At 51.4% G+C, this 4,846-nt stretch overlaps 1 long non-coding RNA gene across 1 annotated transcript; it reads right to left on the bottom strand.

Annotated features, from left to right (window-relative positions):
* Positions 1–1,255: 1,255 nt before the first annotated feature.
* LOC116070297 lies at positions 1,256–4,595 on the bottom strand. Its single transcript, XR_004110340.1, has 2 exons — positions 4,315–4,595; positions 1,256–1,391 (listed from the first exon to the last, which is right to left on the bottom strand). It is a non-coding gene; the product is annotated as an uncharacterized LOC116070297 (long non-coding RNA).
* Between the last annotated feature and the right edge of the window lie 251 nt (positions 4,596–4,846).

Below are 4,846 nucleotides of genomic sequence, written 5' to 3'. Positions count from 1 at the left end.
TCCATTGCTGTTCTCATTGTCAAAGCACAAGGCCCAGCAGGGCCCTGGTAGCTCACCTCTTTAATTCCAACACTTGGGAGGCAGAGGCAGGCAGATTTCTGAGTTCAAGGCCAGCCTGGTCTACAGAGTGAGTTCCAGGATAGCCACGGTTAAACAGAGAAACCCTGTCTTGAAAAACCAATTAAAAAAAAAAAAAAAAGCACAAAGCCCAGGTGCCTTCTGGGGACAGTCTTGGGGACAGCCTCTGTGGCTGGCATCCTGGGTCCAAGATTAGGGGGAGCATGGAATGTCTAGCTATCCCCTCACTGAGAGTGACATGGTCTCACTAGGATCCCTACAGCAGCCAGCCTCCTTTTCCCAGGGCAGTCCTAAGGCCTCACTGGCCACATGCAGAGAAGGGTCTGTGCTCTCTCCCCAGTGTGAATCCTGCCACTCACATGGCATCTAGTCATCACAGGCTTTGGGGAGGGCAATACCATGTGGACCCAAGACACATGGTAGACGCCAGCTCCAAAATGTTCTGAAGTTAGGCAGCCTGTCACTAACCAACCTGTTCAGAAACACAGACCAGCAGGCCTGAGTGTGCCTCAGGGACAGATTCATGGTTAGCCTGGAACTCTGTCACCCACCACTCCAGGCTCCACACTTTGTCCCCTTCAGGCTGTGCATACACCTAAAATCTCTACTGTTGTCTACTAAGGGCCCAGGGGTCATTCGAGATACGCACATCTGCTTCTCCTGGGATAGACACCTGGCTGCCCCTTTCCCATCCTTCTTCCTCCCCATTTGCCCCTTTGTTCTGCTTGGGCTCCCATTGGCCCACCCCTCTAGTCCCAGGGCCAGACATGGGAATCCGAAGCAAGGGGATTAAAGCGTCGGATGCCACAGGGGACACACACACGCAAGGCCTGGGCTTAAGGATAATTTCCCTTCTCTGCAAAGGCCAGGCATTTAGTCCACATGGGCCAGGAGGGACGGGGAGCAGCCCAAGGGCAGATGGCCACCACAGAAGAGCAAGCCACTGTCCCCAGCTTGAACGAATTCCCTGAGACTAAAGACGGCCACTGAGCTCCTGCACCAACAGGTAGGAGGGGCGGCATGGGGTGGGGAGTCCAAGAAGGTATGTGGGTACCCACCTTCAGCCTCCAGGGGTCTTCACTCCCCCTTGTGCCCAGCCAAGTGCCATGAGCTCACGAACCTCTTCCCAGCCAAGGCCAAGAAATGTCATCTTTATTTTGTAAAAGTAGCCACCACATATGTTGTTGTTATTTTATTTTAAACATAAAAAGTTTACATGTATTTATTTGCATGGGGAGCGGAATGCTGTGGTGCATTGTGGAGATCAGAGAACAACAAGCAGGAACTGGGTCTCTCCTTCCACCCTGCAGGTCCTGGGGATCAAACTCAGGTCGTTAGCACCTATGTCAAGCTGTCCCTTACCATCCCTTGTCGGGTTGTTTTAAGTTAAAGACTACACATCCACCCACACTAGTGAAAAAGGGGCCAGCTGTGCTGCAGTCCCGGCTTGCCTGCTGTGATCTCTGCCTGCCTTCCTCCTGGCTGGAGCTAGTGAGACCCTGACAGTGAGGAAGGGGCACATGTCTTCTCTCTGCTGGTTAGCAGTGCCCTGTGTGGAGGTGGGAGGTGGTTAGTTGTACCGCCTGTTTGCTCCTAGAGTTGAACCCTTACCTTAGTTAGAGGCTTTCTGAGTTCTTCCCCAACAGAGACAGCCAAGGCCCATGTCACAAGGCTCACTCTCTTCCAGGACAGCCTGTGCAGATAGCCGAGAGCCCTCGGTGCTGGTGTCTCCTAGAGTCAGGAGTGGCTTTCTGGGCTCCCACGTAGGCTTATCCACATAGGGGACAGGCCCAGCAGGACCTGTAAGTAGCCAGGGCAGCCACCGCTGACTCCCAAGAGGCCACTAGTACCAGGTGCTGAGATAATTCTCAAGCTGGGCAGGGTGGCTTACACCTGTTATCTCAGCATTCAAGAGCCTGATGCAAGAGGATTGCCATCAGCCTGGGCTGTGTGGTGAGTTCCAGGCCAACCTAGCCTACAAAGAGTGAGACCGTTTTTTTGTTTTTTTGTTTTTGTTTTTGTTTTTTCCAAACACAAAACAAAACAGAGAGCTCTTGGTAGACTGCTCACCATGTGGGACGCCCTGGGTTCATTCTCCAGCAGCACATAAACCAGGTGTGGAGGGACACACCTCTACTCCTAGCACATAGGAGATTGAGGCAGGAGGATTGCTTCAAATACAAGGTCAGCCTCGGCTGTGCAGGACCATGCCCAGAACAAGAGCTTTTGTTATGTCCCCAAAACCAACCAAAGAAATGCCTTTCCAAGCACAGAAAATCGCAGAGAACACCTGAACATCAGCCTAATACTCCCCAGATTTGGGCACAATTGGTTGATCAATTGATTATGTGTATGTGTGTGTGTGTGTGAGTGTGTGTGTGTGTGTGTGTGTGTACAAAGTAACTGCATCCCCAGGGAAGTGCTTCCCAGATACTGGCAACCCTGTCCACTGCTCCAGCTGTGACCCGTCTTTTTGCCCAGGCTACGCTCTGTTGGGTTTAGCGAGTTAGTGGCTACAGTGTGAAAATTGCTCAGCGTTATCCCACAAAGCACTGCACGGCCAAGAGCTGCGCCCAGTCACCAGGTGACAAGGTAGGGGCCAAATTGGCTCAAATTGGCTCAAATTGTCCATGGGCCCACACTGCCTCTTGGTCCCCGTGGTATTTATCAAACCCAGATTTACACGGCTAGCTGCAAGCAGTAACTGTTACTAAGACACAGTGAAGTGGCTGCTACAGAAAGCAGTTGTGGACTGAGGAAAGAGCTATCTTGAAACAATGTTTCTAGTTATGATGCACTTAGTGAGGATGTGCAGACAGACCTGGCTAAAGAAAGATGGTGGTCCAGGGAATGTCAGGAATGTCACGTGCTACTTAGGTTTGTCTTGTTTTGTCGAGACTCTTTGTTTGTCTCTTGTGACCCAGGCTGGCCCTGAGTTCCTGATCCTCCTGCTTTTATTTCTTAAATAATAGAATTACAAGCCTGTAATACCCAGCTTTTTTTTTTTTTTTTTACTTTTGTTTTGGTTGGTTGGTTTTGTTTTGTTTTGTTTGTTTGTTTGTTTGTTTGTTGGATGACTTTTTTTGTGGTATTTTAAGACAGAATTTCTCCATGTAGCCCTAGCTGTCTTGGAATTTGATCTATAGACTAGGCTGGCCCCCATCTCACAGAGATCTGCCTGCCTCTGCCTCCCAAGTGCCAGAATTAAAGGCAGGCACCACCAGATCCCTGGCCTCTTTTTACCTTTTAAATATATCTTCTAGTAAATCTTAAATAGTGCCTGGAACTCTGTTAATCCTCTGCCTAACCAGTCTGATGCAGTCACAGTTGCAGCAGGGACCCCGGGAAAGTATGTCTCAGATACATCCAATGGATGGACGGACAGGTAGACAGCAGATGACCAAGTGCCAGCCATCTGAACTGAAATGCTGAGTAGCCAAGGCCTGGCACCTCCATCTTTGCTCTCAGACTTCTAGACTGGTGTTATGATGAAGGATGGGAGCCTCTCCTCTCTTCTCCTCACACTCCAGGAAGCCTCAAGCACAGTAGCCCTGTGAGAGGGGGCGCTGAGCCCCTGCCCAGCAGCTGAAGTCATCAGAGCCCCCTATCCTGGAAATAGCTCCCTGCCCCCTACACTTGCTGTTGTGTGTGACACTCTCACCCCCCTGGCACCAACTCTCACACCCCTGGCACCATCCCTGGTGTGCTGGCCCACAGCCTGGAGAGCAGAGCTGCTCTGTGAAGGAGTGCAAGCGTCACCACGAGTTCTCAGGGAGGAAAATGCCAGCACTGTGGTTGTCCCTGGGCATGGTTCCCAGGCCAGGGCAGGCAGTGTCTGTACACCATGGTGTCTGCTTTGAAGCTGCCGGGCCAGCCCTTTACCAAGCTCTGGGCTGGCACCCAGTTTGCCTGGGAATGGATGCCCTGCACACACTCACTGAGTTAGAAACACACGAAGTTGCCTAAGCTCCTGACCAGAGTCTGGAAACAACGCACTTTGTACAGCTCAGGTCTGGGGACACCGAGCTCCTCCCCTCCCCCCTTAGACTAGGAGAGACAGACTTCTTCACAGAGCAATGTCTCCTGATCTGTGTTTTTTTTCTATAACTGGGAGTTTCATGGTGATTGCTCCTACCACTAAGCTGCATCCCTGGCGTCTTTGAGATAGAATCTGGCTAAGCTGAACTCATTCTAGTCTTGAACTCACACTGTAGCCCAGGCCGGCCTTGAACTTACCATCTTCCTGCCTCAAACTCCTAAGTAGCTCAGATGACAGGCCTGGCCATAGGGCCTGGCAGCATTTGTAGCTTGGTGCCCTGAGCTCATGGGTCCACAGTCTCCCAAGATCTTCTCAGATGTGCCAGTCTAGATGCAAGCTCTGACCTGGGCATGGAACCATCAAGTCTTTCTTGTACCTGGTTCTCTGTGGAGGTGTGGCCAGGAGAAAGATGACATTGCTGTCCTTCATGGACACCTTGGCATATGAGCAAGAAGGCAGTCTTGCAAAGGTCACTCCCTCTCAGGTGGCAGAGCTCCGGTCCGTGTCATAATAGCTCAAGATTTCCCAAATTCTGACTTGAGCAATGTGAGTTCCTTAACTCCCAGGGGATTCCGTGGGCTGAAGGAGGCACAGGACTGATGTCAGGAGCCAGCCTGATCCCACCACACCTATCGAGTGGATCCCATTGCCACGCATCTCCACACGAGCCTCAGAGAGAGTCACTTTTTCCACAGTCCTCACCCTAGCCTCACCCTTAAACTCCTTGCT

Source organism: Mastomys coucha, unplaced genomic scaffold, assembly GCF_008632895.1.
Source record: "Mastomys coucha isolate ucsf_1 unplaced genomic scaffold, UCSF_Mcou_1 pScaffold22, whole genome shotgun sequence".
Classification (NCBI taxonomy): Eukaryota; Metazoa; Chordata; class Mammalia; order Rodentia; family Muridae; genus Mastomys; species Mastomys coucha.
This window is presented reverse-complemented; position numbering and strand designations above follow the sequence as displayed.